Consider the following 12,840-nt stretch of genomic DNA (forward strand, 5'->3'; position numbering starts at 1 on the left):
AGACTGCTAAACTAAACTGTACTTGTCACAAATATGCAATCTACAATATTCTTAAGTAAGACATGTGCCTCTCCTGTTTAGACATGAGTGGTTTACCCCATACCACTGATAATTGGACAGTGTCTGAACACAATATAGACAAAGAACGATTGATGATAACAAACTTTCTCCAAATAATTTTTCTCCTGTGTCATATGTTGGGATGGCAAATAGCATGATGTGTCAGTGCTGGCATTAACATAATACCACATAGACAGCTTGAGCTCTAGACAAGTCCATTTTTGTTGAGCCTTCCTAAATGCTTTTCCTAACTTTAGACTGCTGCTTAACACTAAAAAAACAATAGATAGAAAATCTACTTCCCCTTATTCGCCTCATTATTAGTTGTCAAGTTGTTCTATTCCATCTTGCTGCTGCTTTTAAGTAACCTCTGCAATTCAAGGCTATTCTGTTGGGCTAAATGGTGTTATGGTGATAGCCATCCAGTTTTTCAATAGTCCAAATGTACTCCTCAAAATAAGCAGATTTGAATAACAGCTGCTCAATTGTGTTTTCAATCAATGCAAAGTTGGCAAACAAGTAATGCAGCCTATGTTACTGCTTCCTGAATTCTGAAAACCAACTTCAAAGTTTAAGGCCCATTGAGCATGCACATAATCGAGAGCGAAGACAATGAGCCAACTGCTCAGTAGGAACCTCTTAAACTTCCTGATCTAAATAACCAAGCCTCTTAATAAGTCGACTGTTTGGCCAGTGTGCTTGATTGCCTACTTAGGGAAAGATGGAGAAAATCTAATTTAAAAGACCAGATAAGGTCAGGAAAACAATTATCTCAAGCCCAGTTCAATAGAATTCAAGGAAGAAAATAGATAATCGAACTTCAGAATTCAATGAACAACTCGTAAAAATCAATATTTACAAATTATTTCATCAAACTGGGCAGAATTATGGTCACTTTTCCTGAAATGTTCCCCCACTGAAACTTTGATCACCTGGCTGGGCTTGCTCCACAATACCTGGCCAAGTATAAACCCTTCTCTAGTTAGACTCTTTTTATATATTGTTTCAAAAGACCATCCTGGACATACCTAACAAACTTGCTACCTCCTGCCTTCCAGTCCGAGTCCCTAGCATTAAGCAAGTTCCAGTCAGTATAGGAGACGTTAAAATCACCAATCACTACAATCTTATTGTTTGCACCTTTTTCCAAAATCTGTCCACGTATCTGTTCCTCTATCACTTGCTGGCTGTGAGGAGGCCTGTTGTATTGTCCCATCAAAGTGATTTCATGCCTCCTATTCCTAAACTCTACCCAAAGGGCCAGGCTGGATGAGACCGCCAAAGTGTCCTCCCTCAGTACAGCTGAACAGTAAGGAATCTCTTCACCTCCTGCACATTCCTCTCAATCATTCCCTGAAAAATTTAAATCCCAGAACATTAAGATGCCAGTCTTGTCCATCTCTCAACCAAGTCTCTGTAAAAACTACAACATCGTAATTATATGTATTAATCCAAACTCTTGAGTTCATCCGTTTTACCTGTCAGAGCCTCTTTTACAGAAAAGGTGTTGCTCATCAAAATCTGGAATTGTAATACAACTTAAACTGCGGGAAAAGAATTTTCTTATGAATTAACAAAAACATAAAGAATAGAACAAAGAACGTTTGTTTTAAGAAATACTGTTCTAGTTAACATTAGAAAAAGAACAAAAATGTATTTTAGCATACTCAGTGGTTAAATAGATTAAAAAACCCATTTAAAAAATTATAAAGTGCGCTTATTGTAATTGATACTCATGAATGTTTATATTATCCATGTTACCAAGTAGCAACCTGATCATTAAGAAGCTGCCATGTTTAAAACTTAAAATATTTCTCCTTTTATACAAAGTTGCATGAGAATTCACAATGAATTATTAACAACAAATCAAGCATTTAAATAACCTTTTTGAAAGATAAGTCAATATGAAACAACACATCAAGACAACTCAGCAAATTAATACATGTAAAAATGATCCGTTCCAACAGGAAAGCACGTAGTGCCTTGGCAGCTATGATGAAATAAATTAGAGTTACAGAAGCTAGGTAGAGTCTTAATCACGTATGCAGGGACAAAGAACCTCAGTGTAAAAGACACTTAGAAAAAAGATTATTGAAAGGCCATGGTTTTGGGAACAAAAATAAAAACAGTGAAGGTGGTTGCTAAGCAAAGTGATGTCAGACTTGGCTTACCACTTAGAGTTTGACTTGGAGCCAACAGGTTATTAAGGAGGAAAGAACTGCAACAGAACACCTAGAAACAGAACTGTAGAAATCATGTACACATTTTAACTGTGCTCGAAGATATAATGTGTGAGGTACATTTGTAGCAATAAATATGCATAAAATTAATTGGCATCACTTGTGGTTTGCTACAATTTGTTGCAAATATATTCCTTTTAGATGCTAATGACCACTGTAAAAATGTAGACTTCAAAATGGTACTGTTAGTTAAATATTGTGGTGAAGATAGAATATTTGACTGAGATCTATAAACCACGTTCCAAAGCCAGATGTTAATTAATTATATTGACCAATTAAAGTCAGGGTGAATATTGCAATCTAAGCAAGGGTACTTTGAAAGTGCTGACAATTCTAATGTAAATTTGACACAGCCATCAATGATTGTCACTAGTAAGCTTACTAATTTAGCTAAATGTGTAGGTAGACCATATTAATTTGGGTATGTCATGCATAAAAGGCATAGATTAAACAAGTCAAGGTGAAGGTTGCTGGACAAGAAGGGGTACATTTCATATAAATCAAATACTTCTACAATGCAGAAAGGTAAAATGTGTATTAATAGGCATGCCCTGAGAGAGCTCCATTTAATTGTTATTTGTTATCAGTTTGTGGGACTTGCTGGAGAGGGCAGGTTTATTTCTCTCCCTCAAATATGTTGAGAAGGTGATGATAAGTCTTTTTTAATGGTTACAGTCCCTGTTCTGTGACCACATTCAAGTTTGATGCTATAAAACAATGATTTAAACTCTCTAGCAACAATCATGGGAGATTATATTAAATTAATAAAAAGCCACTTGCTTTCTTACTTTAAAGATTAGGTTAACTCCTGTACTCAGGTATGTGCCAGCACTCTGCAACTGGCAACAGCTGGGCAGTACAGAACTTAAAATTTCATGCTCTCTATTATTGGGTGAAAGGTTATAACCATCATTAGAGTCCTTGTTTATTGAGACTCACAAGAGATTTTAATTCCCCAGATCAATATTAAAAAAGCAAGACTAATCACTATGATCATAATTTGGAAAAATGATTTGAGAATCTAGAGTCGGTCCAACTACAAAAGAGCTGATAGAGAGCAAAACTTACTCTGTTAACAATAATTGACAATGAAGATTTAAAACTGATGTCAAGAAGCATTCTTTCAAAACATAACTAAATAAAATGCCATGAATAAAGGTATCTGGAACAAAAACAGACATTACTGGAGGATGCGCTAAAAGCCTAGTGTTTGGGTATGGGTCAAGGACACTAAGTGAGGTGTTCTGATTCTAAAATTATAGAACTTGACGTTGAGTTCTGAAGGCTGCAGAGTTCCTCAGCGGAAAATGACATACCGTTCTTCCAGTTTTCACTGAGCCTCACTGCAGACCTGATGCAGAGATGTTGCCACATGGTGTGTTTAACTGGCAGCAAACTGGAAGCTTGGACTTGCTTTTATGGATGGAACACAGGTGTTGCACAAAGTGGTTACAAAGCCGATGTTTTGTCTCCCTAGTATAGAGAAGACCATATTGTGAGGAGCGAATAGATAAGATTGAGTGAAGTGCAGGTAAATTGCTGTTTCATCTTGAAGATATATCTGGAGCCTTAAACACCGAGGAGGGAGGAATTAAATGGACAATTGCATGGGAAAGTGCTGTGCGGGTGTTCAGTGGCTTTTGGAAAGAAACTATTTGATAGACAGACTTTCTGGTGGTCAACATTCCTCAATTGCAGAGACCCTTTATAACTCAGGCAAATTATGCAGTGAGATAGGCAAGGCAACAAGAGTCAACATCAGGTCCAACACAACTTTAATGAACTCTTTATCAAGGCAAAACAATATTTATCATATACTGCTATTATACTTTAATTAAACTCAACCAAACTCTATCAATCTATTGTGAGGCTGGATGAACACAGCAGGCCAAGCAGCATCTCAGGAGCACAAAAGCTGACGTTTCGGGCCTAGACCCTTCATCAGAGAGGGGGATGGGGGGAGGGAACTGGAATAAATAGGGAGAGAGGGGGAGGCGGACCGAAGATGGCGAGTAAAGAAGATAGGTGGAGAGGGTGTAGGTGGGGAGGTAGGGAGGGGATAGGTCAGTCCAGGGAAGACGGACAGGTCAAGGAGGTGGGATGAGGTTAGTAGGTAGCTGGGGGTGCGGCTTGGGGTGGGAGGAAGGGATGGGTGAGAGGAAGAACCGGTTAGGGAGGCAGAGACAGGTTGGACTGGTTTTGGGATGCAGTGGGTGGGGGGGAAGAGCTGGGCTGGTTGTGTGGTGCAGTGGGGGAGGGGATGAACTGGGCTGGTTTAGGGATGCAGTGGGGGAAGGGGAGATTTTGAAACTGGTGAAGTCCACATTGATACCATATGGCTGCAGGGTTCCCAGGCGGAATATGAGTTGCTGTTCCTGCAACCTTCGGGTGGCATCATTGTGGCAGTGCAGGAGGCCCATGATGGACATGTCATCAAGAGAATGGGAGGGGGAGTGGAAATGGTTTGCGACTGGGAGGTGCAGTTGTTTGTTACGAACTGAGCGGAGGTGTTCTGCAAAGCGGTCCCCAAGCCTCCGCTTGGTTTCCCCAATGTAGAGGAAGCCGCACCGGGTACAGTGGATGCAGTATACCACATTGGCAGATGTGCAGGTGAACCTCTGCTTAATGTGGAATGTCATCTTGGGGCCTGGGATCGGGGTGAGGGAGGAGGTGTGGGGACAAGTGTAGCATTTCCTGCGGTTGCAGGGGAAGGTGCCGGGTATGGTGGGGTTGGAGGGCAGTGTGGAGCGAACAAGGGAGTCACGGAGAGAGTGGTCTCTCCGGAAAGCAGACAGGGGAGGGGATGGAAAAATGTCTTGGGTGGTGGGGTCGGATTGTAAATGGCGGAAGTGTCGGAGGATAATGCGTTGTATCCGGAGGTTGGTAGGGTGGTGTGTGAGAACGAGGGGGATCCTCTTGGGGCGGTTGTGGCGGGGGCGGGGTGTGAGGGATGTGTCGCGGGAGATGCGGGAGACGCGGTCAAGGGCGTTCTCAATCACCGTGGGGGGAAAGTTGCGGTCCTTAAAGAAGTTGGACATCTGGGATGTGCGGGAGTGGAATGTCTTATCGTGGGAGCAGATGCGGCGGAGGTGGAGGAATTGGGAATAGGGGATGGAATTTTTGCAGGAGGGTGGGTGGGAGGAGGTGTATTCTAGGTAGCTGTGGGAGTCGGTGGGCTTGAAATGGACATCAGCTACAAGCTGGTTGCCTGAGATGGAGACCTCCTGCACTGCCACAATGATGCCACCCGAAGGTTGCAGGAACAGCAACTCATATTCCGCCTGGGAACCCTGCAGCCATATGGTATCAATGTGGACTTCACCAGTTTCAAAATCTCCCCTTCCCCCACTGCATCCCTAAACCAGCCCAGTTCATCCCCTCCCCCCACTGCACCACACAACCAGCCCAGCTCTTCCCCCCCACCCACTGCATCCCAAAACCAGTCCAACCTGTCTCTGCCTCCCTAACCGGTTCTTCCTCTCACCCATCCCTTCCTCCCACCCCAAGCCGCACCCCCAGCTACCTACTAACCTCATCCCACCTCCTTGACCTGTCCGTCTTCCCTGGACTGACCTATCCCCTCCCTACCTCCCCACCTACACCCTCTCCACCTATCTTCTTTACTCTCCATCTTCGGTCCGCCTCCCCCTCTCTCCCTATTTATTCCAGTTCCCTCCCCCCATCCCCCTCTCTGATGAAGGGTCTAGGCCCGAAACGTCAGCTTTTGTGCTCCTGAGATGCTGCTTGGCCTGCTGTGTTCATCCAGCCTCACATTTTATTATCTTGGAATCTCCAGCATCTGCAGTTCCCATTATCTCTATCAATCTATTCATGGGATTCTTTAAAAACAGTCTTAAATATCTAAGCAAGTGGTTTCAAATCTACACAGGCTATTTATTTTAACATGTGCTTCCAAGAATTTGTCACACCCTATCCATGGGTCCTTATCAGTGTAAATAAACCATTTTCCTGAAAAAAACAGTAATACCCATTCAATAAGGGAGAAGTTGTTCCTCAGTCTTTAAGGGTTAGCTGCTGTTTAATGATCTGCACTCATTGATTTGATCTTTCCCTCTCATCTATGGGTTAGTTCCAGTCTTCAGGTCACCTAACCAAAGATGCCATGCAACTCATCTACCAGTCAAAAATGAAGTTGGTTGAAGAGGTTGCCAAAGGCAAAACAAGCTAGGGCCCCAGATTTCCCCTTTCTAGCCCACTCTTTGTGTCCTTTTTAAAGATTCTTTGGCCTCTTGTCCAATACTCACATCGGGTGGAGGCATGATGATCCAATGAGGTGACTACTTTTCATATTTGGAAGTAGCAGAACATGGTTTTGAAACTTCAACAGTCAAGCGCCTCCCTATCACACTATGCCTCTAGTCTTCTAGATGCCACCAAGTCTGTGTAGTGTTTTTCTAACAAAGCTGTTCTACTGGAGGAGTAAACAACAGTGCATTCTGAAACAGTGTGGCCCTTATCACCTGACAGGATAGTTCCATCTGTCTGGTTTCAACCAGAAGTTGATTGGCCAAGGCCTGGCTACACAAAAACTGTCTGTTCTAGCTCTGCTGTTTGAATATTGAAAACTCCACCAAGGTTTAAACTTGGCTCCACATCTTGAGCTGTATTCCATCCTCATGAAAATATGTCATTATTTCTGTAATAATCTGGAGGTCATGGGTACCTGGCACATTCCCCCCGGTTGTTTTGTGAGCGTCGAGTTAGTTATAGAGTCATGGTCATATAGCACGGAAATATACCCTTTGATCCAACTAATCCCACTGACCAGACATCACAATCTGAACTAGTCCCATTTACCAGCATTTGGCCCATATCCCTCTAAATGCCTTCTATTTATATACCCATCCTGATGCCTTTTAAATGTTGTAATTGTACCCATTCCACCACTTCCTCTGAGACCATGTTCCATATATATAATATCCTCTGTGTGAAAAGGTATGCCTCATCCTTTTTAAATCTTTCTCCTCTGACCTCAAACCTATGCCCTCTACTTTTATAAGCCCCACCCAAGGAAAAAGACCTTGCCTCTTAACTCTATCAGTGGCCCTTATGATTTTATAAATCTCTGTAAGGTAACCCGTAAGCCTCCAATGTTCCAGCTAAAAGCGCCAGTCTATTCAGCTTCTCCTTTTAACTCAAACCCTCCAGTCCTGGCAACATCCTTGTAAATCATTTATACACCTCTCAAGTTTAACAACATCCTTCCAAAGAAAGGTGAACAGAATTATATGCAGTGTTTTTTAAAAAAAGCCTTCACTGATATCCTGTAGAGTCACAACATGGCCCAAATCCAGTACTCAATGTTCAGACCACAAAGGCAAGCAAACCAAATGTCTATAACTATGCACTGTCTATCTGTGACTCCATTTTCAAGGAACTATGCACCTGAACTCCCAGGTCTCTTTGTTTGGCATCATTCCCCAGGGCCCTACCATTAACTGTATAAGTCTGGCCCTGGTTTGCCTTACAAAATGCAACGCCTCATATTTATCCACATTAAACTCCACTTCCACTCTCTAGCCTATTGGCTCATCTCTTCAAGATCCCAATGTACCCTGAAAAAGCCTTTTTCACTATCGAATACATCACCTATTTTGGTGTCATGGTAATCTTACTAACCATGGCTTTTATTCAGATACAAATCATTTATATAAATGACAAAAAGCACCAATCCTTGTGGCACACTGCTGATCACAGGCATCCAGGTGTATCACAGTACTGTTCAAACCATTGATTTGATTTGATTTGATGTGTTTGATTTATTTATTGTCACATGCATCTTGTTACAAAACACACTGAAAAGTGTTGTGGAGTGTTGCCAATCTCTGGCACCATCTTAAAACAAAGAAAAATAAACCAAGACATAGAATATAATGGCAGAAAAATGAAGAACTAAAGAAAGTGTCCAACTTTAGTCTTTCTTATTAAGTGCTCCACTCTGGGCCATGGGCCTGGTGGTCAGGAACGAGTCCCCATTGCTGCATCACTACCACTGGAATGAAAGTAGCCACTCTGCAGCACCATCTCACCTCCACCGACGCCCTTGCCTCTATGAATTCTCACTGGACTTTGCCATTGCAGGTGCCACCAATACAGTCGGTTACCAGATCGACCCAAAGTCGGCTCCACTGCCACTGTTCTTCCACTTCGGGCCCACCTTGCCTCTGCCGCAGTAGCCATGAGTCAGTGTTAGGGCCACCTCAATGATGCAGAAGACGGTGGGAACCCAAACTCACCTCCAACACCACTGCAATGACTCTGTGCTGCAGGGCCCACTTGCCACCACCGATGCCATCATTACAAACTAATCTCTTCACCAAGAGGTAAGTAGAATAAAATAGAAGATAAATGAAATGAGAGAAGAGGGAAAAAAGAATGAAAAGTAGCAACAAGAAAAGCAGACGGAACGGACGAGTCCTGGGCTCAGAAACCATTGTACAGGTAACTACCAGATTTCCGGGTGAAGAGTCGAATGATATCTTATGATAATACTGTTTATAAAATTGCAATAGAAAAAGAAAACAAACATTAATTAGTTAAATATTATACAACTCACTATACACATAGCAGTCTGTACAGCAGTGGTGATCAAATAAGTTGTCCTGGGTCCTATACACAATAAATTACAGTTCCACTTAAAAACTTCACCTGCTAGGACAGTTATATATATTAAAGCAAACAGAATGAACAATGCAGCAAGGTGTGATTGGAGGTGAGCACATGGGTGGATATGTATATTTGTACAATTGTATCCCAATTTAAAAAGCCATCCTACCAATTGTCAACTTCAATTTCATTCATTTGTTTTGGATGTAGTGATGCAGATTTTCCCTTTCCCCTCTACGGTACCCAAATGATGTCAGTGTCCAGGCTCCAGATTTCTGTGATACAGCTTAAAATGGTCCTTGTCTGAAAACTACACAACGCACATTCATTTGAATCCAGAGGGTAAGGGCCCACAATTACTTGCTTGTTTTGCTGACAAGCCTACAAGTTTGTGATACCTACAAGTCTCCTTCTTTACCAACAGCATACAGTGGAGTACCAGCATATTCAAACCACACTCCCTTTTAGATAATGTCAATACATTCAACTTCAAAGACTTGTAACCCGGATTCTGATCCCTTTTGCCATGCCTAAGTCTTTCCTTGGAGTTCCCTCGTGGTCATTGCCAAACCAGATCTGTGTTAATTGACAATTCAAAATATTGGGGTGTCTCTTCCCATGGAACAAGTGATCTATCTGCTCATTACTGGTCCATATGGGACCTCTCCTTGGCTAGCCTGCTTGAGGTGGTCCTTCAACTGTTCTATCATCCAGTATCCATAGATACCACGCAGGGTTCAATTTTGCTGCCTTCTGTCATAATTTATTTTTCCTTGGATGATTTCATTTGTCATCTTGGGAGCCCTTCTAGCATAATTGCCAATTGTTGGTTAAAATGATTCTCAGTTAGTTCCCTTTGGGCATCTTGCTCATAGTCGTGGTTGTTTTTATCCAGTGTCTGTTTAATGTGTTGGGTTAAAATCCTGAGTTTACTATTCAAATTAGACAAATCAAGGGTATTGACTGTGGACACTCCTGCTCCGTAAGCATTTCCAAATCTTAATTATGTCCCTTTTACTGCTCTGGGTCTGGCCTTACCCGTGTCAATTCCCATTTTCCATCCCAATAATCTAAGTGTTAAAGGCAGCTACATTTTCTAAAGCTGGACAGGGCATCACTCTGGCAGCTGCGTCCTGGCTATATCTAACCATAGGTACCAATTTGTGGTGAATGGTGTTATATACAGGCTTTTGCCTGTATTTTTCAAAGCCAATCTAATTTACAGTACCAGAACAATTCTCGAACAAGCATGGAGACATGCACTGATGGGCAGTTCTTTATTTCTTATACTAAGTAGATTTAATCTATGAGTTTTCCAGGGCACCTTTGAACAAGCTTCAATCTTTTTTCCTGACTAATGGCTGAACATCCGAATTCAGTGTGCCCAATGGTGGAGAATCTCTACTAGTCACCCATGGTTTCAACACTTATATAACAATGCCCTGAACTTTGATATATTCTCCTGTATACTCCTCGCTGGTTCTTACATCCATACATTATGAATTAACCCAGAAAATACCATTATCATATTTGGCTGCTGTGGCAGGAGTGACCCATACGTAGCCAGAGTGGTTCTTTACTGGTTCAACTGGTTTCCTGAAGATAAAATATTCATTAACAAGAAGGGCTGCCTACTTCCTGAAAGAGGTCAAGGTAGCATCAGTCTCTACCTTATTTAATATCTACATCGATTACCATCTATACAGTATCCCCACACATGGAGACATACAGATGACACATGCACCTTGATCTACTCCAAGGTTGCACAGTGGTTAGCACTGCCACCTCACAGGATCTGGGACCTGGGTTCAATTCCAGCCCTAGGTGATGGTCTGTGTAGAGTCTACATTTTCTGTCTGTGTGTCTGCAAAGCTTTCTTCTGGGTGCTTTAGTTTCTTCCCAGAGTCCAAAGATCTGCAGGTAAGGTGGATTGGCTGTGTTGAATTAAGCTATGTGTAAGATAGGTGGATTAGCCATGGGGTAAAACCCTATGTGGGGTTACGGGGTTGCAAGAGGTGGGTCTAGGTAGGATGCTGTTCAGAAGGTTGGTGCAGTCTCAATGGGCTGAATGGCCTCTTTCTGCACTGTTGAAATTCTATGAACTTTTAAGTGATGTGCAAAAAAAAAGTGAATCTTCAGAAAGTGTGAAAACCCCATCTCCTGTCCAATCACACCACCCAAAATATTTTGACGATCTCCATGATATCAAATATGATAATATGTTTTAAAGCAATAACTGCCACAAGTATAACTTAATAGGCAAACCTCTGAAATTTAGAAATGACAAGTGTACTTCAAGGTTTCTTTAGCAAAAAGGTGAACAATAAAAATGTTATACTAAACCCAAGCGGGCAAGTTGTCCCTCTCTCTCTTTTTCTCTCTCTCTTCCCCCTCAGAAGTGATGTGCTCTTTTATAGAAAAGAATTAGCCTTGACAGCACACCAACTACAAACTGAGATTGTTTAAAATGTGGCTATCTGCTCCACATAAAAGCATCTCTGAGAAAAATTGTATTGAACAGCAGCAACAGTGAAGTCGCCACAATCTGAATTGATAACTGTATGCTTTCTTTTAACTTTCACAGACAGGACATTCCTTGTAAGCCAAGCCGATCTCATTATATTTGTACGCATGTGGGCTCACAAGCATGTAAAAGATCATTTGAATAAAGCTATGTTCCAGATTCTTTCTGGCTCAAAGTAAAATAGTTTCAATAAGTTTATCTCCATCTTTGTTTAATCTAACAAAACTCTTCTGGGTAAAGTCTTCTCAGTCTTAAAATGTGAATAACGGGACAACAAAAAATTTAGCTACTTCAGGCTAAATCTAAAGATTACAAGGTGTGGAGCTGAACGAACACAGCTGGCCAGGCAGCAGCAGAGGAGCAGGAAACCTGACATGTTAGGTTTTAGGACTGAAACGTTAGCTTTCCTGCTCCTCTGATGCTGTCTGGCCTGCTGAGTTCATCCAGCTCCACACATTATTACCTCAGATTCTAGCATCGGCGGTTCCTACTATCTCTGAATCTAAAGATTGTTTGGCTAAGTCTGAGTCACGCCAAAGTTTTGAAGGAATTTCTTCTGTGAGGCACAGTGAGTTTTCTTGCCTTAACTCATCAAATTTGCCATTTCAACTGCTTTCTCTGCCCCAATGTCATCCTTTACATCCAGACTTATCTTACCATGTCATTCCTGAAACTATTCACAATTCAGTGGAAAGATAGAAAAACAGACAGACAGACAGAGACCTGATCAATAAAGGAAATAAAGGTTTCAAGAAAAGGGCAGAGAAGTGGACACTAGGAGTATCAGATCATTATGATCCTCTTGAATGGTGGAGCAGGCTTGAGGGACTGAACAGCCTACTCCTGTTCTTATCTCTTATGGCCTGTCTTACAGCTCCTCTTCTAATGTTCTCATCCTCCTAGGTTTGGAGGGATATGAGCCAAGCACAGGCAGGTGAATCGAGTGTGCTTTCAGAACACGATCGGTGTGGACCAGTTGGACCGGACAGTCCTTTTCCATGCTATATGACTCTATCACTCTATGACTTTATAAGACTGCTTCTTTGCCCCCAGTTCCTCAGCATTCAGCACATCACCTTGTTACCTGCTCAAATTGTGCAGAATATAATGTGTCAAGTTGATGCTTTATATTCAGTTCAGACTATATCAGAGGAAAAAGCCAGACAAGTTCAGCAGCAGAACCATATCTTCAGCAGCCCTATGCTCTGCTCCCCTACAACCTTGGTCAATGCAAGTGCGGCATTATTTGTGCTCAACATCATCAAGAGGTTGAGGAATGGTGCACAATGTGAGCCATGGTTGCAGGAATATCTTTTGTCCCCCAGTACATAGCTTTGAAAGACGCCCGAATTCTGAAATGCACCAAACACATGAGAATGCTCTAGGATG

The sequence above is a fragment of the Stegostoma tigrinum genome, chromosome 6, assembly GCF_030684315.1.
Source record: "Stegostoma tigrinum isolate sSteTig4 chromosome 6, sSteTig4.hap1, whole genome shotgun sequence".
In the NCBI taxonomy this organism is placed as follows: domain Eukaryota; kingdom Metazoa; phylum Chordata; class Chondrichthyes; order Orectolobiformes; family Stegostomatidae; genus Stegostoma; species Stegostoma tigrinum.